Source organism: Meleagris gallopavo, chromosome 16 (genome assembly GCF_905368555.1).
Source record: "Meleagris gallopavo chromosome 16, MGAL_WU_HG_1.1, whole genome shotgun sequence".
Classification (NCBI taxonomy): Eukaryota; Metazoa; Chordata; class Aves; order Galliformes; family Phasianidae; genus Meleagris; species Meleagris gallopavo.
In genome coordinates, this window is record NC_139419.1 from 10,129,907 (window position 1) to 10,154,472 (window position 24,566).

General features: G+C 41.8%; 1 long non-coding RNA gene across 1 annotated transcript in view; it reads right to left on the bottom strand.

Moving 5' to 3' along the window:
* Positions 1-22,364, bottom strand: part of LOC146543253 (uncharacterized) — a 51,554-nt gene extending 29,190 nt beyond the window's left edge. Inside the window, exons 1-2 of the long non-coding RNA XR_014886853.1 lie at positions 22,236-22,364; positions 15,062-15,137 (exon numbers count right to left, since the gene is read on the bottom strand). This is a non-coding gene — a long non-coding RNA (uncharacterized LOC146543253). The remainder of the gene's footprint in view (positions 1-15,061; positions 15,138-22,235) is intronic.
* Between the last annotated feature and the right edge of the window lie 2,202 nt (positions 22,365-24,566).

Sequence of the window (24,566 nt, forward strand, 5' to 3'; positions counted from 1 at the left end):
ACTGCAGGCCAGAGTCTGCGCTCCATAAAGCCATGTTGTTCCAGTGAAGTCAGTACAACTTTGTGCACTTGTGACAGCTGAGGATATACGGCCTATGCTATTTTTCTCTTAAAGCACATACATTAAAACATTTTAGTACGTGATGAACATTAGGTGTATCAGTAGTTCAAATGAAATACTGATCTTCTGGTTGCTTAAGTTAATTCTATAGTGTTTATTTTATGAGTCATCATCAGGAAACTAGCAGCACTCCCACTAAACAAGTTGTGTATTTAATGTCTTTTCCTCTGAGCTGGAGAGAATGGTTTGCAATAGATACAGGAATACAAAAGATCTACACAATGGGATCATTATATAAAGTCAAAACCTGTACCTATAAATATGTGAGAAGCCATTGAGCTGAGAGCAAATAGAGGTACAGAGCACTGCACATGCACAGCAAACTCAGGTAACGCGACTCTATTTATGATAGAAGCTTCCCAGGACATGATTTTTTCAAGGTTCTCTTCCCTTTCACTGTCATTCTGAAGCTTTCCCTTCCTCACAGGCAGGCCAATTACTGGGATAGCTCAGAAGTTTCTGTCACAACTTGAGCAGTTTCTGAAAACAAGTATCAGCTTAAAAAAGAATAGCGTAGGAAACAAAAAAAGCTACAGGGATATTGCTGGAGGGAGAAAAGAGAGGGAGTCAGTCCTCTACTTCCAAAGCAATTGTGGATATGGATTGCATGGAAGGCTCTCATCAGCAGGGAGTCTGACAGGTCTATCAGGGGAGAGTTCATCTACTTCTATAATAGTAGTTATTTGAACAACTCCAGATCGATATAGTTTCTAGGGGGATGCTACTATTTATTGGGAAATAAGAAAGAAACATTGGTAGAAGTTTCCTTTCTGTTTCTACAGAAACCACCAAGAGGATTGTACCTGTCCCTTGGAGCTGGGGCTCACACTCAGGGGCTCACACCTGCACGGCTCTGCAGCAAAAGCAGTGTGTGTGCCACGCACAGAGCATTGCTTGCTGTGCTTCGTACAATTCAGAGCTCAGAGCGGTCAAACTCAGGGCACTGAAATGATGACAGCGCCTGAAGGAGATCACTTGTGAAACAAAAACGGTTCTCAATTTGCATTGGCCTCTGGTTAGGACAGGGGCCTATCCACACGTGCCTGTAAGGAATTCTTGCAGCCTCCGCTTACTCCAATGTTTCTGTGCATTGCTTTGTGTGCAGAAGGCAGCATGGTACAAGCCCAGGACACCCTCAGTGCTCAAAGTGAGCAGCTTATTTCTATGTAGAAAACAGAAATATCCTGCTAGGTGGCAGGCCACAGTGCGTAGTTAGCTCTGAGCCTCCTTGAGAAAAGAGGACTGTAATCCATGTGCGTGACATGGGTTTGCTGCCCCAAACAGAGGGGTGAAAGGCACTGGATTGGGAGGGGTGCATGGCACTCAGATTCCCTACAGAAACCTCATTTCTGTGAGCACCCATTGCAAAAAGGCAGCACACATAGGACTGGGATCTGGCTAAGTTATGACTGCAGAGATAATAAATGTTATTGCACTGTGCATCATCACAGCCAAGCAGGAACACTTCTCCGTTAGCAAACACACTTGCAATATCTTTACCTTAAATGAGCTATAAAGTCTCTACCTCTCCTTCACTGTTTACTTTGTGTTACCATTTTTCTGCACATGCTGCAGTATTTTGCTCCTTAAGAGGTGTGTGTGATAACTCATGAATAACAAATGAGGATTTATGTTTGTGGATTGTGAAATAATATTAACGTGACTATTACTTTTAATCTTTGCTTTTGAATGATGTATTGAGCTGCAGGTAATCCCAGAGGGATATTATTAGGGTCTGGATATTGGAAATGTCTCCTTCTTTTGTCTTCCCTGCTATTAAGTGTGGAATTGAATGTAGAAAAGTGAAGAAAGTAGGACAAACACAGGCTCTCCACTTTAATGTCTTATTTTATAGCCTAAGAGCCCCATCGACTGCATAATCTAATGGGGAGAAGTTGGGGAAGGGGAGAGGAGGGGCTAGGGAAGGGGATAAGAAAGATGAGAAATTCTAAAACTGTGTACACCAGTTACCTTTCCTGAGAAAAATGACGAACGTCTCCCCACACTATAGCTTCATCTCTAGTAACAAAGACTGAAATTAGCTGTTCTCAAGAAATTTTCATCTATTTTAAAACCCAAATCTGCCTCACTATTTAGAAATGAAAGAATACATTTTCTTTTCTTCCCAGCTTCCAAATGCCAGTACTGGAAGCTGGACTGAATGCTGCAGCCCAACATTTGAAATAATAGTAGAAAAAATGAAATGCTTGCAATTCTATTGGAATGAAATTAAATAAACTGCCTCCTCAAATCTACCCTTCTTTATCTGTGATAGGATGCTATTTCTTTAAGAGGATGAATTTTTGAAAATGTTTTCCAGTACTGTAAATACAAGAGGAAAAATATGATGGTTTAATGCAAATACAACTCCCTTTCCCCTCGGTATTTGTAAGTAAACAGAAGATCTTGCTAGCTCTGTGAATCTATTGTTCATTTCAAGTCATCAAACAGATAATGTTCATTATCTTTGCATATCAGCACTGCTACTAACATTCATTAGTACAATAATGTTGTACTGCAGCTGGACTTAGGTGCTCAGAAGGGCCAACCCCTGTCCCGCTTATATCAGGGCAGCAGCCTGCAAGCAGGAGGAAGATGCTCAGCCCTTAGGACAAGCTCCTCCAACTGACTGCTGGCTGCCCCTCTTCTCAGGAGAACTGCTGGTGCGCTGTGGAAAAGCATTTTGCAGGCTTGGTCGGATCTGGGCTGAACCATACCACAGTGGTTTTGGCTTCCTAACAGATCTTGTAGCTCTTAATCCCACTAATGCAGAGCTCCCAGGATGCAGCAATGCACAAGATCAACTACCAGCTCATTGTGCTGCAGTGTCCTAATGCAACGCCCACTGACTGCAGCTGAAAAGGAACACGGAGTCTTGCCCCTCCTGAGGGGTCTCCCAGCAAAATCACGGGCTCAGCTGAAGGAAATGTGGGTTTGCAAAAAAGCCCTAAAATGAAAACCCTATAGTGCTTGATAAGCTCAAAGTGCAGAAAATAAAATGTAGTCCCTGCTGTAGGTTGAGGTCGCATCAGGACTGAAGAAAGCTGCGGTGTGAGGCCGGCTGGGAAGGAGCTGGGTCTGTCCTTCAAGAATAAGTGACGGGTGTTAAGAGGTGAAGATTAGGTCTCTTTGTCCTTCCCAGCTTTACTCTGGGAAACAGTTTAAATTTCAGTGGGAGTTTTTATTCTTAAACATAAGCTAGTCCTGTCCTTGAAAGCGGGTAGACCTAATTATGAGAGGCTTATAGGGATGGTGAATAGATCATCTTTGCTTCTTGAGTTAATCTTGATACATAATGTATGGCAAATATTGTCTTGTTTCTTTTAAAACTATCAGTGAGAGGAAATTCCTGGGACGAGAAATCCAATCTTTCAAAGGATTAAGAGAGAACTAACTAACACGAACCAGATCATTAGCTTTGTATTTTCTGTTCCACCTTCTGATGCCCATATTTCACTCATGAGGATGAGTTGGAACGATTCCAAAAACTAAGTGGAAATTAATTTCTCAAAGGCTGATCGGGAAGTTAAGATGCATTTCAAAATCGTTTGCTGTATAGATCCCATCCATTTGCCCTGAAGAAAGACAAAATAATGCTTTATGTAGCAACACGAAGTACCTGAAGTTAAAAAGAAAATGGGGGAGCCATTAGAGGAGTCTTGGGAGGAAGCAGCCAATGGTTCAGTGCTGCTGTGAATGTCAGCCATGGTGAGGGTGTACTGAACATGCTTAAAACAGATCTTAAAAATGGGATTTTTAAGGAATTCTGGAGGATTGTGCAAAGAAGACTGTCCACATTGATTTCCCAGAAGATTTTAAGATACTGGAATTAGGTTTTCAAAGAGACCTCTACATTCTGAAAACCTACAGCAAAAAAATATTTGGAAAAAAATCGAAGGGCTCATTTTGCTTTTGATGTTATGTTCTCTAACAGTATAGGCTATTTAAGAACCCCTTTTCAAAGTGAACAAAATGTTAAAGTTCTTTTCCTCCTCTGATGCATAATTTTTATGGTATATAAATTGCAATTTCTGTAAAATGTCAAACTTATGGGAAATTTAATTAGCACTAGCAGAGTGTTTAGTGACAGACAACTGCTCTAAAGGAGGTTTTGCAGGGCTGCTTTGCAACTAGTTTTAACAAAGTAAAATTCAATTGCAAACAACAAAAGAGGGGGAAAACCAACCAAGATTGCTTCATAATTAGAAAGATTCTCTTCTGAACATACCCAAGCTCCAGACAAACATGGCAAAATTTGGGAAATGTGGGGGTCTGGTGAGATCAGATGCTAGGCCAAGCTCCAAATAATGTGTCTAATCTTAAGTCTGAGAAATAAAGGGCAAAATAGTGGTGCTCTGAGTTATGAATACACCAAAGGTCTTTGTCGAACAATAGTAGGAGACTAATGATGATAAATACTGTGGAAGTGGTTAAAGCAAGATGGGCACAGCATTACATTTATATTGTTAATAGTAGGTAACGAAAATCCTTGCATTCTTTTTAGCTATGCTTACAGGCAAGAGGAGTTACAAAACTGCTGGAAAACCCTCCTGCCACTGCTTTCTGTGGGCCATTGTCACACCTAGCACTGCCACAAACCCTGCTCGAAGTCACCCGGCACCTGAGCAACGCCAGAGATCATCTGGATTCATATCTAACCTGCAGATCAGAAAGACCTGCAGTTCGGAAAGATTTTCTCCTGACACAGGGTGGGGAAGGACTGCAGCGATGGTACAGATAATTAATCACACCACTTTGTACCTTGATTCACATGATAAATGAAACTACGCCTTTGGGGTAAGTAAAATGCTGATTCTGCAAGAGGAAGTGTCAAAATCAATGTGGACGTTAAGAGCACTGGATGTTAGCACTGACATTTCGGTGTGATGGGCTTGTGAGATCAGTTGGCACGTGCTGGTCTAATTAAGAACTAAAGACTGAATGGGAGTGGCTTGTTCCTTTCTGCTGTGAGGGAACACTAATAAGATCAAGAGGACAAGTTCGTTGAACGCTATTCTTCGAGTAAATGCAGAGCTGAGGTTTCCATAGCTGCTGCTGAAATCTCTTTTCAAAGGTTTAAATTCATTTAATTCATTTAAAACACAAAACTCAGTATCCATGAAAAATCTTCCTTTTGTTCCAGCCTTAAAAAGTGCCTTTTCATCTTGTTGAACCCATTTACACTGCCTTAAAGCAGTAATTGCTAATGATTCCTTTGGTTCAATGTTATCCTGGACAAATTATGGCAATTATCTAGATCACAAATATATGTAACAGTCTTTGATACTTTCTCTAATTGCACTTGAAGTTCAAATGCCTGATGTTTAATATGACTTGATTCATTAAGGTTTCTTCCAAGCAAAAGTCCCAGTGACTTCAATGGTGAAGGTTCACACATGTAGATATGGCTCATCCTGTTGCAGAGGAAGATTTTGTTTTCTTTTAATTCACTAGATGGTAGCAGTGTACAATTTTTTTTTTTTTTTCTCTTTTTAATTCATTTGAACCTTCTTTCATGTTTCAGCCTATCCTTTCTGAGTGTTGCACTGCAGTTTCGAGCAGAAAGAAGACAAAAGGTTTTAAACATTCTTTTGAAAGGATGCCAAAACCTGCAGCACCCTCCAGATGTTTCCATGTGAAGACAGAAACCAGACTGCAACGGATGCAGTCCGATGGTCAGACAGTGACACTGACATCTAATCCTGAGCTTAAACTCTTTCATCCAACCAATACATACGAAAAGAAGAAATTAAATCTCCATTAGTTCTGTACCCTTCTACCAGTTTTTACCGTCAGGCACCATGACTAAATATCTGTTACGATAGTTGCCTGTCCTGAGATAGTCACCATGTTCAGCAAGGGTCATTCTAGTTGGTGACTGGTAAGAGGACTGCTAGAGAGTAGTAGTACTACTAGAGAGTACCCCCCAGAGGGGCTAGGGTTGTTGCTGAGTGGAATCCTTTTTTATCAACAATGGATGTGCAGATAAACATGAAGCATTCATTTGGAACAGATGCTGCTGTCTCACGTACTTTTGTCATACATAATGCAACGTGCACATGTAGGGTTAACCTACAGGTTAACCTGATCTACAGGTTGATACATGAGCATTAAACAGTTTGTGGGAAGGAGGAAGGGAGAATTATAACTGAATGTTGACAGTCTCTATCCAACAACAAGAAACTGTTTTCAAACTTGATGGTACGACCTTCGGTGTATCATTTTTACCACTAGCATGCCGAATGCCTTCAGAGCTGACGGCCAGTCTGAGCAGTGCTCTGAGGTGACCCCACCATGTGTGCCACTAAACGGACTGCTTCCTGCAAAGGGCTCCCACCAGCTCTCTGGAGAAGCTGTTTTCTCTGCTTTCTCTTCTCTGTTTGGCCTTTCATTTGGAATCTTCTGAGGGGTATGCTTAATTCCTGTTGCTGCAGTGCTAGTTTTAGTAAAAAATGAATTCCTTCCTTCACAGTAAGGGCTGTGCTGCTATAGTCCTCCTCTGGTTTGGTTACCAATCATGCAGGGTTGTCTGGCCCTGCCTGTCCGTGACTTTCACAACCAGCCAAAGAAGAGGCTGGCTGACTCGGCTACTGCAGAAACTTGAAACTAGCTCAATATCTTTAAATACATAGCAGCCATAGCTCGACATTTCATTTCTAATGTTAGTTCTACTACAATACATCAGACATAAACTATGGAAAATTGAAGCGGCCTTTAAGAGAAGTCTTTTTTAGCCTAAAAATACACGATGCTAAAAAAGATGAAGATATTTATGCACTGATAGATAATGGCCAGAAGTAGCAGAGATATGAATAATGCAGCCCTCGAGTGAGTAGTTACAAGTAACTGCAGTTATCCAGCATCCCCATCTGAACCCAGTGGGATGCAGATAGGAGCCTTATCATTAACTAAACCTGTTAGACAGGCTGATCCTGAGATCACTTTGCAGAAGTTGCTCTATTCAAGGCTTGCAGCAAACATTATTTTCTGGTGGTACAATGAAATAAATCCAAAGGACATTTGCAGGAGAATTTTCAGGATTCCTTCAGGCAATGAATGTGAAAGAGAGACTGTAATGTAAGTATACTCTTGCTTTTTGCAAAGGAGGGTGAGAGAGAGAGAATTAACATTGACAGGAGAAAGCACATCCAGGTTTCATGAAGATGTTTAAATATCTGATATCATTTTGCCAATTTGAATGGTTGAGTGGCAGGAATAACTGGGTTTTATACTTTATTTTTGGCAGATTCAACCGATTGAGATATTAAATTCTGAAATGTACACGCAGATGTAAAAAAATCACAAGTTTTGAAAAAACGGGCATCGTATCTTAAAGGTGTACCTACTTTATAATTCTTTGTAAAATTCCATGGATAGTACAGAACAATCTCCTGCTGAGGGTTACAAAAAAAAAAAAAAAAAAACATCCCTAAAACGAAAGAAATGATTATAGCACAGGGCAATCAAGATCAAATTTCTACTTTCTTTTGGTTGTTGTTATTTCATAATCACTAACAAAATTTCGAAATAGCAATCCTAGTCTAAAATTTCATCAAGGAACTGAATCACGCTTGGAAAATGGCAGGCTATGCTAAAAGCACAAAGCAAAACATAGCAGTTCATGTTGCATGTGTGCGAAAGAGAGGAAAGTGGGTGAATGTTGATTCTTCGTCATACTAATTCTACAGCTATCACTTAGGAATTAATACAACATAGAACTCGACTCCCTTGCAGCTGCATTCCTGCTGGCTGCTGCTGGGGTGATACATTGCAATAATATGCCAGTGATGATATTCCAGTAATAAATGATGGTAATACACCATCAGATCGTCATCACTCCGGTGATGTACTATTGCTATACATCATAAGGCAATGGAGCTTAAGCATTAGTGGAAGAGGTTGAACACATACCAACATGGTGTATGATATAATGTACCATACACGTTGTATATGTGTTGTCATCAGTAACTGCATATGCAATGTGTACAGCATATACAGGTTTTCTTACTCAAATGCTTCATATCGAAAGAGAAGGTGAGTAGTCACATAACGTAATAGCACATGTAAAGGTGCATGCTGCTGACTTTATGCGTGGTTATATGCAAGCACTGAGATGTAAAAAGAAATGCACGTACTTCCATGCAGATTTAGAGATGCAGATTGCTACCAGCATAGCATGATACAAACATCTATCAATCTACAGTTGTTTAACTTAGATTCTTAGATCTACCAACTACTTGGGACAGAAACCTTGTCTTGACACTGGCTGCTGCTGTTGGCACATAGTCAGCTAATGGTTTTCACCGTGAATATTAAAGGACTTTACAAACATCAGCAGATCATCAGTTACATCCAACCGGGACAAACAGAAACAGAAACTTGCTCCTGTCTCAGAAAGCAAAAACGGAGCTGCTTAGCAATCAGATATTCACCACCCTGTTTCCACTGAGCTTTGCAACGTGAGTGTGTTGGATGACTGGATGCAGAACCTTGGCATGATTGGTCACAGTCAGCGGATTTTTGGTTTCATATACAACCATCTCTCAGACTGCTCTTAAGGCAGTGATTATTGCCAGAGGGCTCTGAGATTATTTTTTGAGTACCGACCAACCCTTCTGCAATAATGGCACAACACTACAGCTGATACACATGCAAATGGGTCAAGTAGTCGCAGGAAAAATAATTAAAAGATATTTCTCATTTCTTATTCCTTCTTTCTTTCATTTGGTAGATGTTCTCACAGGAAGCCTATGCAGATGTACGGCATCACAGTGGTGACATCTTCACTGAAGTCTACTCAGATGACATAATTCACAGTGTAATCTCCAGTGAAGCTTCTTGAAGAGCTGGCTCATCCCAGCTCCCTAAAAGTGACGCGAGTTTGGTGATTCACACTGAGTCACCTACCTACATGGAGGTTTAAAAGGAAACAAAGTTTTACCTTTGAAACCGAATTAGCAATACCAGGACACTACAGTCGATGGAAGAGATTTCTTTTTGTCAGCAAAGTACAGTTTCAGAGGTTCAGTTTGATGACAACAGACCAGAGAATGAAGCTATACAGTTTAAAGATTTTCCCTAGCCTTTTGGATACTGAATTTCTCCAGAGGAATTCAGTACCAGCCAGCTTTGTGATCAATAAATATACTATTGATGGAAAACGAGGAAGGGAATCATTAAAGGTCAGCTGATTTGTCCCTAAAGCTCCTATGCTCTGCATCTGTTTACTACTTAAGAGTCACAGATTGAAACTGTGAAATCCATCTGGGAAAGAAGTTTATTTTATAAGCCTGGCTGAAGTTGCTACCTCTTAGCATGGAAGAGTATTAACTTCTAGGAGCTGGTGTGAGGAGCTATGAGCTATTGAACTAGTCGGTTCTGCCATTCTTTGAAGTAAAACAAGCACCTCTATTTGATTCCAAATAAAAGCACTCGAGACAAGTAAAGCATCACTCACACAGCTTGGAGTGCTGTAGTTTCATTAGGATGCTCATGACATTCAAGATGCTGCTACTGTAAATTTGGTTCAGCTACTGAGATTGCATCTTTTAGTACCTTATAAATAAACTTTTTTGGATACTATTCCAAGAGTCAATGCCACATGCTGGACAAGAAAAGCAATTAGAAGAAACCTCGGGGAGGGTGAAGATATCCAATTGTAATATACACGTTGTAACCCAACAGAACCCAGAGCCACAGGGCCAAACTGCAGCTCCTGCAGGGCTTGGAACATTTTGTCTGCTTTATTACCTTTCACTAGCAACAGTGGAACTCTAGCCTCAGTTAGAAAAGATATCCACCTCTAATATTAAGATTCTGTAGTGATGAAAACTATCCCAATCTTCATTAAATTGTTCCTCTGCTTAGGGAGCTTCACTGTTAGCAACTTGAAATATTTGTTCTGCTATACAGTTCATTGTTCAGCAGAGGCTCTTCTCTTTTCTTGTTCCAGGTACTTCCTCTGTAGTCAGGTTATCATTAATCTTTCTATTCTGGTGGGCCTATTATTACACCTATTGATTTGTTTTCTTTGAAACTTTTTAAGTTCATAGTTCTATTTTGCCATCAATACTGCAATGCTTTAATGAAGCCTACATATATTTACTAAATGCTTTTCCTATGTCAACTAAACCTAAAACCCATCTAAGAAGTTTCAAGTTACTTCAAGAAGAATCACTTCAATAAAGACTTTGTTGATTAGCACTAATGATGGTATGCATCTTTTAGTCTCTGTGAAACAAATAAATTACAAGTTATTCCATCATTTTGCCATATTGATGTCAGTCTGATAAACTTTACTGTTTCAGCCATCTTTCTGAAACTTTGAAATAATCTGACAAGGAACTAGCCATCTCTCAACTTTCCGGAATCTTCCCCTATTCACGGGTTACTGAAAAATCAATATTAGCTGCCAAAAAAGCTCCTCAGCCAGCTGCTTTGAAATTCCTCAATGCAAATTACCCAGAACTTCTGATTTAAGTATGTCTAACTACAGTAGCTGTTGATTAATATCCTCTTTAGTTACAGTAGGAATAGAAAGTGTATTACCATCATCATATAAGAAATACATCATCCTTTACCCCAGCACAGAGCAAGGCATCTCTATTGAATTCTATTGCATTGTTATAAAAAAAGAAGTGCCTATTGTTTCCATTTGAGAACAGACCAGTGGTCTGTTTCCATTTTTTTTCTCTTTAACTCTTTAGAAATATTTTGCTAAAACTTTGCACTTATTAATTTTGCCTCTTTTTTTTTTTTTTTTGTCATTTTTCTACAAGTTCTATTCTCCTTAACTATCAGCTTTGTCTCCTCCTTATCTGTAAGACTTATTTGTCACTTCCTTCCTGCTTCAGAGGTTTCTGATTTACTATGCTGAGCCCACTCTGTCACATTTCTACACAGATACAGTCTTCTTTCTCCTGCTAAATAACGTTATTCCTAAATAGTTCTTACAAAGCTCTCATATTTTCTGCCTTATTTCCCTCTTCTGGCTGATGCAGCTCTTGATGTTCTTGGCCTCATAAAGCCAGCCTTCTGAAGGTGCCAGTATACACTGGCCTGGCTCACATTCCATTTTGCATCCGTACAGCCATATTAATTGAATGATTACCACTCCTGTGTCAAAAACCAGGAGAAGCCTGGTTCTTTATAAGAACGTTCCCTTTTGCCAAGAGCAGAACAAAGGTAAACAAAAACCACTCATAAAACTGAATAATTCACTTTCGACACTAAAGCCATCCTTTCCTGTAAAGGTTGCTCTTCTTTCCTACAGGAAAGATCTGATGCGGAGTTGGAACAGAAGTGCCAGCCTCACCAGAGGAGTTTTATAGCTCCCCATGGGACAGAGCAGCTTGCTCCAGCTGGGCCCTGCACAGAATCCCCTCCCTCCCCCTTTCCCTATGGCTGGGTTCCCTGGCTCTCTCTGAAATGAGGACAGGCAGCTGTGAGGTGCACTCTGCCAAGAGAACAGGAGCATTAACCCTCTTCTTATCACTCATCGGATGGATCCTGTAGGGCCTAAGAAGTTATCTCTTCGTTTATACATAAGGATAAAATGTTTCATGAGGAGAGCAGTGAGGCCCTGGCAATGCTGCCCAGAGAGCTGTGGGAGTCCCACTCCTGGAGGGGATCCCAGGCTGGATGGGGCCCTGGGCAGCCTGAACTAATGGCAGGAGGCTGGAATGAGAGATCTTTAAACATCCTTCCAAACAAGTCCATGATTCTGTGAACCCTTCAGAACCCATGGGCTCTGCTCCAAAGCCGCTGGGCACAAGGGGAGCCCCTTCCCATTGAATTCTGTGCTAACAGTGGAGGTGAAGTACCAAGCCTGGCTTCTGAGGAGGCTGCAATATGCAGGTTTCTTTGCAGCGCTCCTGTTGGGATGCTGCTGGCTGAGAGAATAAGATGCTTCGCATATTTCTGTCCTTCTGGAGCAGGTTCAGGCTGCTTGTTGTTTCAGCCAAGGAAGAGAATGAGCTGATATTCCCCACTGCTGCACCTCCTTAAAGCCCAGCGTTATGTTCTCAGAACAATAACCCGATTTAGTTTGGTTCCCTGAACTAAAATGTCTGCACACTGTTTTCCTCACTTGCACTTGTGTTTGGATCTTTTCTCATAGCTGTCGTAATTGAAAACGGTTAATGTGCAATGGCTTCACTAGGTGGTTAACAGAAGCAATTAGAGCTGAGCTCAATATCTGTTATGCTGCTTTGCAGAGGCCCCAAACTGGCTTACATCTTAACTTCAAATGATTCAGTAGGAAAAAATCTTTCAGAAGCTTTTTCCCAGTGTGCCTGCTTTGTCCCTGAACATGCTTGGATGTATGTGTATATTTTCACCTGTCAAATAGCAATGAAACCCAGCGAAGGCAAAGTGCTCGAGTCGTACAGTTCGGCACAAAGCAGCACCCCTATGATCACATCACAAACTGTCCACAGCTGAGCCGGACACAACAGCAGCATGGCTACAACCTCTTCACAACAGCTCATGAACCAGGGCATGCCCAGCCCCGTGCCCCCAGGATGCTGTGGCTGCTGGAGCTGAGAGGGTACCAGAGCCTGCTCACTTCTCAGGGCTGGGATTTCCCATTCCCCATCAAGTCTGAAGTTAAGCTGTGCATCCAAACAAGATGGCACAGTACATCAAGTACGTGAACAAAGTATCCTAAGAGCTGCTCTTCCTCCTCTTCATCCAAAAAAAGGAACAAAGAATTGTTACTATCTTGAAGACTGACTGTAAGCTAACCTGATATATATATATATATATATAAAAAATATATATATATGTCTATATTAGCCTTCAAAATGTGATACTGTATTTTATAAAACCAAAAGAAGATATATTGAATTGCCAGATTACTCCCCCTCAGTCCCATTCCTCACATGAGGCACCTATTGTGGATCTAGGAATACTCCCTCCTGGTACGTAGGTTTAGACTACAGCTTGTTCTTGTGATTGCAAGTAAGCCATAGAAAGAATTAAAAAAAAAAAAAAAAAAAGGGGGAAGAGAAAAGGGGAAGGAAGGATGCAAAGAAGGATGGAAAGGAAGGAAGGAAGGGAGGAATGAAGGGAGGAGGAAGGATGGAAGCAGTTATAGCAAATAACTAAGTTTCTTCTGCTGAATATGTTATTGCTATTAAAATTTTAAGAGTTTGAAGTGACAGTAAATGTGGTCTTATTTTAGAATGGTTTCCATAACACTACACAACAGTTGCCAATGGCACTTATGCCTTTTTGTACATACACACACAGCTATTTAGCTGACAACAGTGTTTAAGCCATTAAACAAGATAATATTGTAACTGTTATGCAATGGTAAAGCTCGCTCCTCAAAGAAGTATTTGGTGTTTTAATCTGAAAGTCAACATTTGTTCCATATTCATTTATATTTCCTTTATTAGAAATGTATAATTTAATGTAATATTTAAGGCCCTTAGGGTATATGCTCTGTTACCTATAAAACATTCATGCACATTGAACACTTTTTTGGTGCCAGTTCTTGGCTTTGTACATCTGCTTTACAATACTGAGTATTCTAACTAACAACATGCCTTAATTGAGTTTAGGTGTTCAAGTCATTTATTTAAATTTAGTACTGTGAATAATTTATTTCAATTTACATTTTAATTATTTTACCCACTTTTTTGGGAGCAACCTCATTTTCTAGCTCCTAAAAAAATAATCGGCATATGTTTACTGCAGCAACACTCACACTTACTAAATTCTCTGAGAAGTTTAGTTCCAAACTGAGAAATGCGAATGAATTATTCATACAGCAGGCATTAGCCAGAATTAAATTAGGATGTCCAGATCCAAAAGAAACCTGACCTTCTAATACCTATCAGCCCCTCAAGTTCCCTGAGGATCTCTCATCTGCTATGGCAAGTTCAGCTATGGCCAAATATGAATATTTCTGCAGTCAATGTGGGCTTACATGTTCTTATTAATCACCTCTAGTCGAACAGTGGGTTGAGACATCATGCATGGTGTGGATGTTCTTGTTGCTGGTGTGTCTCTTTGCCCAGGAATATATTTTTTTAATATATACATTTATTTTGCAAATATTGACTAAGTGAAGTATTTTCCCCATGTAACTAATAGAAACTGAAGTTCTGAGATAGGCATTCCATTTCCAGCTCATACTCTTTTTTTGTCATTTTATAGGCACTTGTTAATGACTGAGATGGCTGAAATAGTTTGACATGCAGAAAAAATGCTTTCAACAAAGGGCAACAAAAACACTCAGCATTAAGTATGCAAGGATTATTTTTTAGCAATGAAGTCAATTTGTGACATTTTGCCATCAGTCCTGAGCACAGCCGGGCATATCCACGTGCACCTGTGCTTCTCCAGTCATCACTTGTTATTTTTCTTACGGTCTTGTCCAAGTACGATATAAATATAAGCAAAAATGTATGCATTGGTTTCAACCCAAATGTCTTTGTTCCTTGGATTTGTATGTATACATACATATTGTTAAGCACTGTCTTTTTTCCTCTTGCATACCTTCTCACACACACAAATGCACCCTGAGATGTTACGATCTCCCTCGCCTGTTGATCCATAGCTACATAAGCATTTCTACAAGTAAATAAATTTCACTACATTTTACTTTAAAATGTAATTTTTTTTTTTTTTCCAAATCCGCTTTTACTCTAAATATAGCACACAGCAGTCTGACCATAAAGGAACACCTTGAGAAAGGAAAACGTAAAGCTGGAAATGTTATTAAGAAAAATTTTTGCCCTCAGCTACAAGAAACTTCAGACGTATTTTTGTTTGGAATACCAATTGCGGCATTATCCAAAACAAGCAATGGCTGTATTACAAAACTCACCCTATAGTCATCTCTCAATGGTCGTTTCTCAGGCCAGACGCTCACTGAAATGACAGCTTCTCACTCAGTGAGAAGTTCCTACAACACGGATGGCAATGCACTCACCTTGCTGCGCAGCATGGAGCGACTGGTGGGCTGCAGCGACCATGCGACGTGCAAAGCTTTCCAACGCGTACATCTCCTAGAAGTAAGAGAATTCACGTGAATTCTGGAGAACACGACCTCTGTTTTGAATGTCACAAGAAAAAGATCTTCCTGAAAGCTAGGCAGATTTTTTTTTTTTCCCAGATAACATGGATTAATTCCTGTAAGAAAATATTCCATCTTTGAGCAAAGAGTTTAAATAATATACAACAAGACCTTGGAAAGCAGCATCGGCTATTGAAAAATAATAATAATAAAAAAGCACCTTACTTCACAAAATATATTTATAAAGACTTTTTAAAATATAGTGCTGCAAATTTACGTGCATTTTGTGGACAAGCATAAGATCAGTTCTGTGTCCCACTGAGCTTACTACGCAACACTGCACACAAGCAAGAAATGAGCAAGCAGTAAGACTGGGAGTGAGAGACATGATTGTGAGAACATCTTTTTTGGCCTAGTTTGACTGTGAATGGCTTTTAAGGTGCAGATTTATTTGAAAAAGGGACCGATAAGGGATGTCTCCTTATTCAATGGTTCTGAACCCACCCCCTCTCCTCTCCCTGACGCTGGAGGCACAGTGGGTAGGTATGCAGGGAGAAGGATCGTGCCATGCTATTCCTCTAAGCCTCCACTGCTGGGAACAGGATATTAAATGCTTCACAATAAAGCTGGTTCTGCTTGTTGTTTCAGTAACCTTGTAGCCTTCAGCCTAGCGCTAAAATCTTACAGGAGCTGAGTTCCCAAGCATGAATCAATGATTTGTATCGGACAGAAAGGAGGATATTAAAGATACACCAGGGGAAACAAAGAGAAGCTGACCTTGGAGCAACCAAATGGGTAGAGACCCATCAGTTCAACTTCTAGCCCTCATTACTTGTCCCTTCCCGTTGCTGAATTTAATCTTCTTTACATAGCTCCCTCCAGCCCCTGCCTGCCCTGGCACGCCGGCTTTTTAACGTGATGAGTGGCTCTCATTCACAGCCTCTACTGAGAAGGGAGCTGAGGCTGGGGAGCGAGATGAGGCAGTTGGGGAAATAATGCTGCCTTTCCATCTCCAGAAGGCCCTCATGGATGAAACTTATCAATTATGTGAAAAGGTTCGTCAGCGCTGCCAGAGCTGAGGGAAAATAATTCCCACCACAGTTAACAGCCCACCCCACACCCCAGGCAGTGGCTCACCAGCAGCTGCCTTGCTGCAGCAATCCTGGGGACAGGGCCAGCACCTGTAAGTCTGGGCAGGGGAGCTGAGCTGGAGGGAGCGCATGGAACAGCACCCAGCAAGGGCTGCTGCTGTGGTTTGCACCTTCCTCTCTGGCCCTACAGGCGATTCTCAACCACATCCAACTGTCCTTCACCTCTCCCATTCACTCCCTCCTCATCTGTCTATAAAGGAAACACCAGACTTTATTGAAACTTGCAGTACCCATTGAGCTGTCCTTGCAGAGAGCCCTGCTCCTTGTCCTCTGCCTTTCACAAAGTGTCCAAACCCGTGGTGCAGCCAGACAGCTCTCATTGCACGGGGCATCCCAGTGGGCCTGGAGATGGATCCTTACAATCTATATGTGCAGCCATCACCACAACATCTATATGGAATGCTAAATTCATTGAAATTATATGCTGAACATCCAAATTAGTCTAAGTTTAATATAAGAATCATTAATGAATGCCAAACATCTGCATTCTCCTGTCCCTAGCAGAAGGCTGGGAGAAAGTCTCTGATTTTAAATCACTCCACTGAGCTCTCTTACTAAAGGCCACAGTTTTCAGCCCTACATTGCATTATTACCATTGTTGTCCTTTAGGGGTTGATGTTAATGACGACTGAAAGGGCTTAATGAGCACGTGCCTTGAATAAGCTCTTTATACACCTTATAAAATAATTACTGCCATTTTACTGAAAACTCCACAGGGCCAAGCTCACGGAAGCAGTCAGGGTGCCAATTTAATACGATACGGTACATTGCTTTACTCAAATAAGGCCTGATCCTATAGAAGTTCACCTTCATTGCCACAACGGACATCCACACCCCTCCTGCAGCTGCAGCCACAGGACTGAGGGTACCGTGCCCAGCCCCTGGGAGAGGTGCCTGAATGGAGGGGTCACAAAATATCTCTGGGACTGGAAGCGATTTTGTATGGCAAGCGAAATAGGATTTGGGTTCTAACAGCACAAAGATGTCTGATGATCTCTGCTGACGAGCAACTAGTCAATAGCATGTTAAACATTCCTTCAATAGCACTTAAAGCTTGTAAGCTCCTTTTTCCTGTTCTGTTCCCATCCAGCACAGATCAACACTGTTGACCAGAGAGGTTGTTGCTGCCCCATCCCTGGAGGTATTCAAGGCCACGTTGGATGGGGCCCTGGGTAGCCTGCTCTAGTATTAAATGGGGAGGCTGGAGATTCATGATCCTTAAGGTCCCTTCCAAGCCGGGCCATTCTGTGATTCTGTGACCTACTAAGGAAAGATACTCACAAGAGAATGACTTGCAGCATCTTCTGGGATGCAACGTGGCCTTTAACAGCACACAGCACAGCAGCACATGGATGGGTTATAGAAGGATCTTACATAGGAATGAATGGCAAACAAAGAATCCACTGAGTCTGCCACAGGGTAAGCTTCTCATGTCATGAATGTCTCTTGTTTGAGCAAAACGGCTCTGTGATTCGCAGTAGGAGAATTGCTTTTAATACATTTGGGAGGAAAATTAAAATTTGGTAATCTATTTTTTCATCTTTCAGCAAAACACTTTCCCATCTGTCATTGAGGAAAAATTCTTTAAGTCTGAAGAAAATAAAAGGAGGAACGATAAACAAAATGCTCCTGTAATGTGCTTTGACTGCAATGAAACTATTTTCTGGATGAAATAAAAACCTTTGCAAAAATATTCTCAACCAGTTCCAGCTTTTAATTATTACTTATATTGCTGAAATGCTTAAGGATCTCACCATTACAAAAACTGGCTCTACAACAAAATGTGCCTTTTTCACTAGTGGGCATAGGAAAACTACTTTCAAATATTTATAAAGTATATGCAAGACATATCCATCAGCACCCACAACGAGCAGCGTGTCAGCAAAGCCCCGCTCTGCCCATGTGTCAGGGCAGGATCCTGCAGCTCCCAATGAGATTCCTTCCGTCTGAGAGGAGCTGCAGCAGAGCAGCCCAAAAACCAAGGGAAACCAGATCACAAAGTCCCGCAATGACAAAATTCTGACTTGTTTTTGTTAACACAAAGTCAACACAGAAAATCAAGGGAAGCTTATTGGAAGTAAGGTAAATGCCTGGCCTATTTTTTTCTATCTTATGGTTTCTGAGCCTTTGCAGCAGACTAGCGTCAGGTTTTCCAATTTTTCTTTGCAACTTTGAATGCTAAAAATGTACTTTAAGATGTCATAGTAATGAACAATTACTGATTCCCTGCTATTCCTATAACGTTTCCAGCTCCTTCCCACGGTTGCTCCTTCCTAGCCAACCAAGATGAGTGTTTGAGCTCTCAGCTAAGGAACACCCACTACCCCAAACAGCTTTTTTTGCTGCTGGCACGAGACCAGGGATGAGGTGCAGGGAAGAGGGAGAACTTTTCAGATCATCTCAGTGCCCCAGAGAACAGAAATGTTCCCTGCTCACAGAGAAGTATTTGCTTTGGGATGTTCTCACCCCTCTCTTTTCTTACAGCACGCTACAGGACCACCACGATTCGTTGCAAGCCTCTTTCCAGCTGCACTGCCACAGCTGCCAGGAGGAATCTACTCCGATGGGAAAGAAATGCCTATCAGGGACCTTTACTTAGTTTCACCCCTAGTATTCCAGAGCACAACAGGAAGACAAAAGAGACCAAGGGAGGATACTGAGGATTCCACCTCTCTGCTGAGTGTCAGCACAAAGGGTGGTTTGTGATGGGCACTCACACGCAGACCACTCAGGCAACGCTCTGTGCATGCTCAGCCGAACAGCCCAACACCGAACTTTGAAGCCAACTTTTCCACATGTGGTCCTCATGTGTATTCAGTGCCAGCAGCAGGAGTTACACCCAGGTGTCTCTCTGCAGTCTATAATCAGGAGCTCTCTGAAATCATTTCATTAGGCAGGTGCGAGGGAAATGCGCAGTATGATCCAGTATAACACAATCATCATCACATTTTGATTCCCCTGCCCATCACTTTCCATATTTATCTTCAAAGACCTCTTGATGAAACAGCTGCTTAAATTTAATTAAACAACAGCATTATATAAACAAGTTCTTTTGTTTTGTGCGCTGAATGGGGTATTCTTCTTCAAAAGCTATTCTGTCAAAGCTGGCCTTTCTGCCCCTTGACTTGTCTTTACTCCAATTACCACTCCAGTTTAGCTGATTAATTTGTAGCCACTGGCAAACATGCACAGTTGGCAGGACATCATTCCATTTCAGTGACAAGCACTATAAAAAGATCATTATTTTCATTAGCATAAATAACTGCATGTTGATAGAACTCTGGTTTCTGAAAATAGGTTAAAGTCTTAACTGTCTTTATTCATTACCCAGATATAATTGGAAGCAAAATTATCACATAAGTGAACAATACGCTCTCAATGTATATTGCTTAATGGCTGCACTCAGCCCAGTCGCAGCCTGGAATGACTTTTTTTTTCCTTAAAATGAAACATTCTGATGCAAATCTCCATACAGACGCACTAATTTACGACAAAACTTGATAGCGTATGAAGAGATCCAGTGGAAAAATGGAATCACATAACAAATAAAGATGCTTTGTGTTGCACTGGTTCAACTTGCACAGGGCAAAGGATATTATTTTTCCAGTTGCTGGCCCAGGCTGGATGCTTCGAAAGCTTTCCTGGCTCCAGCTGAATTTTTCTAGCTGCCCGCTGAATTGCATTCCTAACAGATTCTCCCAAACAAGATTTTTAAGAGTTAATATTGCATAACAAGGCTCCTTTGAGATTAAAGGCTTACTTTTCTCTTTCATTCTCTTCTCTGCCACACTGACTCCACAGTCTCAGTGGCAGTTTTATGCCAGCCTGGAAACGCAGCTCCTGAGTCACACCGACAGCTGTACTGCTGTGTGTGCAGAGCAACTGCCCACAGCGGGACCCCGCGCTGCGATGGTACCTCCCACGTGCCAAGGCAACAGCAGCAATAAAAGGAAACAGCAATAATAAATACAGTGTTTGGAAGGCAGATATTGCAAGAGCTTCAGACCCCATTTTGGAGCCCGGCAGCTCTTCAGATGAAAAAAATTTATCAAGATACAGGACGTGACCACCCAGATGCACTTAGCCAACTAGTCTAAAGAGAAAGTTTGAAGTGAGATTCCTGTGTCAGCTCTTACTGAGCGTTTGGTTTTGTTTCCCCCGGAAACCTTCGTACAGCACCTTCTGATGCTGTAACAGAGCTCTGCTTCTGCATAGCAATGGTTCATGGTGATGTGCAGCAACTACTGGGTCTTGGAGCAACTCACACTTCTGTCACTGAACTGTCTGTGTTCGGGGCTCAGACAACAGCCCAGGAAAACTACCAGGTTGGTCTTCTTACTTCAGTGAATACCGATCGCAGCTAGTTTCAGTGAAACAAACTTCTCCTATTATTTAATGAAACAAAACACCAGAGCAATTGCTACTGCAAGATGGAAAAGCGACAGAAGCTGCCATCAGGAAGCCTTGCCACCGCTTTGAAACCTTGCCCAGAACATTTTTTTGTATATTGAGATACAAGCTGGACAAGTCAGAAGATGACTTTGAAAATTAGCTGTTTTATATAACAAAGAGGAGCCAAGGGCAATAAATACGAGAGCAAACGATCGCCTCAGTATTGAATACTGTCCAGAAAAAAAAACCAAAAACCCAGCAACAGAGGAGTGAAAGGTGCAAGTAAGACCTGAACTCAGCCGCAGCATCCACTGAATTCCCCCCCTGGTCAGATCTCTGTGAGCAGCCCATCCTGCTGGGCACTGCTCCTGGGGCTGCTTGGTGAAGGCAAGCACAAACCAGAAACACCTTACAAAATACTGCATAATAGCTGCTGAAATTTTGCAGCCAGAGTGGGATATGAGGAGGAGGATGGAAGGTCTGACAGCACTGGCAAGCATACAGTTTGGGAATGGGTTGACAGGATGAGATGATAAAGTGGACCTTTTTCCTACTGAAACCACGCTTTTGAGATGCTTGCGCTGCAAAACATTATATAGCCCCAAAGCTTTGGTTTTTTATTTTTATTTATTTATTTTTAAATGAAATAGAAGGAAACTTAAACCAGATACCCTGAATTAAACCATACCAGGCCATGGTGTCTGCTCCTGCAGACAAGTTCCAAGGAAGCAGTATGCTTGATGGGATCACCTGGGGCTGGCAGGAGCCCCTAGAATGCAGCTCTGAGGCTGGTGACACAATGGCCAGGTCCCAGCTCTGCCCCAGGCATTGGGCAGAAGAGGGCATGGGATGGCGGGGGATGTCCTCCCCCTCACCTGCCTGTGACTGCAGTAGGAACCCCATCTCCATCACACACCCTAACCATCACACAAGCTAACAGGTACGACGCTCTCACAGTGGGTTCCCCATCCCTGTGGCCAGCAGAGGCAGCAGGAGGCTCTTCTCAGACATAAGCAAAGGAATCCATTGCTGCGTTCCATGAAGCGTGAAAAAGTCCAGTCGACCTCCGTGTCTGGGAAATGCCTCTCAGCAACAGGGATTTAGTAAGCTCTGGTGTTTACTGATGATAGCAGGAGCCAGAACTGCAGCAAACTGCAGCTACTTATCCGGGGAAGGCAGAAGAGGTTAAGGATTATTTGCAGCAACAATTTGAAGAGAGGAACAAATTGTTGTTGTTGTTTTTGAAGTTACTGCAAAGTACCCTTGGAGAGTCATTGTAAACATGTACATATCAACGTGGACTTAACTCCTTAGGGTGCTGCTGAGTCAGCTGCATTAATGAACAGGACAAAAGGCACTGTTAAGTTGACAAAAGTCAGCCAGTAAAGCAGAGTAAGAACTTGCCTATTGTTTTTCAGAGAGCAAACTGGCAAGCTGGGTATTTGAGCTGCAGTGCAACTGCTGGCAAAGCACAGCATTTTAAAATCATGAAAGAAGGAGACAGCGGCTCAAGGAATGATTCCTACTTGCCCCAACTGCACGCTCACCAGGCTGAGGTCCCGCTGGGCTCACATCACAGGAACACAGGAGAGGAGCTGCGTGCAGAACAAGGACTGTGGGTTAAGCCAGGAGGTGCTGCCTGCCAGCTTAGCACTAAATGTGCTTTGACACCATTTAGGGAAGTGCTGCTTTCGCTGTGGCAGCAAACTTGCAAACAACAGCTTGCCTGAACATAATGAAATAAAAAGACTCCTTATTTTAGACTGGCAGCAACCACTGAGTTTTGGTAAACAGGAAAATTCATTCACCTGAATTACGAGTCAGAAATGGTTTTGTAATATCAATTATGGTTATGAGGAAAAAAAGAAGTGAAACTGGAATAGTTTTTTGTTAATGAAATACAAAAAGCATTACATTCAACAACATTTGCTTGGAATAATGCCTTTCTCCACTCACTGACCAGCCGATGTGCCCTCCAAAGCACCTGCTTCAGTCACAGAATCATTTAGATTGGAAAAGATCTTGAAAGCTCATGAAGTCAAACTGACCTAAAGCTAACTTAGCGATCAGTCAGGATAGTTAGCAGCTGCTTTGTTTTCAGAACGTTTAATGGCTAATTTCAGTTAGGACTTCGTGCTAAAACACAAAACTCCTTTTCTTTTGTATGACTACTATTATGCTATCATTACCACAGCAGTTGTGCCAGAAAGCAACACTTTTCACCTTGCGAGAGTCAGCGCTGAGGACTCATCCCACCCTATATTCCTTTGCTGAGCAGAAAATGCTTGTGTTTGCACTTTCTTCAGCTGTTGCTACTCTGGCTGCCAACATGGCTAAAGTCGCAGCGGATCAGACTCACTGCTGCAAGATGGCTTGCTTGGAGCAAAAGCTTCCAAATGCTGTAAGAGGCATCCATGCTGTTCTCTAAGTATCACTCTACTGGCTGCCCTCCAGTAGCCCTATCTGGCTAATGTAATATTGCAGAAACAAAGTTATACAGATAAAAAAAAAAATGCAGCGTGTGTGGATTGGTATTGTAGTAACACTGATTAGGGAGAACACTTTTTATGTAATGCAGGTGATCTGGGGTATCTTTTATTCCTGTGTCCATTTCCCCATATGTAATACAACAGATTTAAACACGTTTTACTCCTTTGAGCTTGGATTTCTGGGCTGAGAGATCACAATGAAGTTTTATAGCCCTTTCTTATGAAGTGTGGCATTTCTGACATTATTTGATGTGCAAGAGCAACTGCATTAGTGAAAGGCTACGCTTGAATAGTTATCACTTTAAGCCCATGCCCTGGGAGTATTGTATTCAGTTCCCTCATTATTTCCAGCCCTGCAGGTTATACCAAGAGTTGCTATTAGTACATTACAATCGTAAAATGAAGGTAGTCACTTTCTATAAGGGTCAAGTTTGCTCCTAGAATCTGGCAAACTTCATTTTGCAGCTCAGAAGGACCAACAGTGCCACATTCCACGCCAATCTACTGCCCAGCTGCTTTGCGTGCAGTTCTACGTTTTGAATTTGAGATTTAATTGGAAAGCACTAAAATATTTAACAAAATCTAATACTACATATCAGTATGATACACCCATGAGCCTGTCTGCACAATCTCCTACATCGTTCACCAAATGCTCACTCCATGGTATCTGAACAAAGTGTCAGAGCCACAGTTACTGAAGAACAATATTGAACATCAGTTTTCACGTAGGTAGCACCTCATTTTGGTGAGGTCAGTGTGCCTTCCGAGCAGTCTTAACCTTCAGAGCATTTCCTTGGATGCCACTGGACAGATAAAGAAACAGACTTCCACAAAGCACCCAGCCCCATGTTTCACTTCATCTGCTGATGTCCATGAGACAGCGACACAGCTATTAATCTCTAAGGAAAAACACTGATCAAGATTACCAGGACTGCAAGAAGATGCTTAGAAAAGACAGAAATAATTGTGACATCCAAGACAAAGTGCTTAACCTGAGGTTTCTCTTCTTTCTCCTCAAGCTTCAGAGCCACGCTGCAGGCTGAGTACTCACCAGCAGCAGGCGAGGCAGCAAGTAGTGTCTGCAGGCATTTATCTGGGTGTTGGCAGGACAGCACTCCTGTAAGTGCTGGTGATCACATGTAAGGGAATGAGACTGCTCCTAATCTGGCTGGTGTAACTCCCTACAGCCTGGTGAGACACCACAGTTTGCTTAAACACTCCTCTGTTAGCAAGGATGTAGGTTGCTTGAGCACCTGTCATTGTGCATATACTGCTGGTAAAGTCCTGAGAGGTTTTAGGCATGAGAGAAGCAGCTGAGACAACAAAGAAACAAACAAATCAACAAAAACAGTTCTCTAAGTACAACTCCACTGGTAAGGAAAAAGAAAG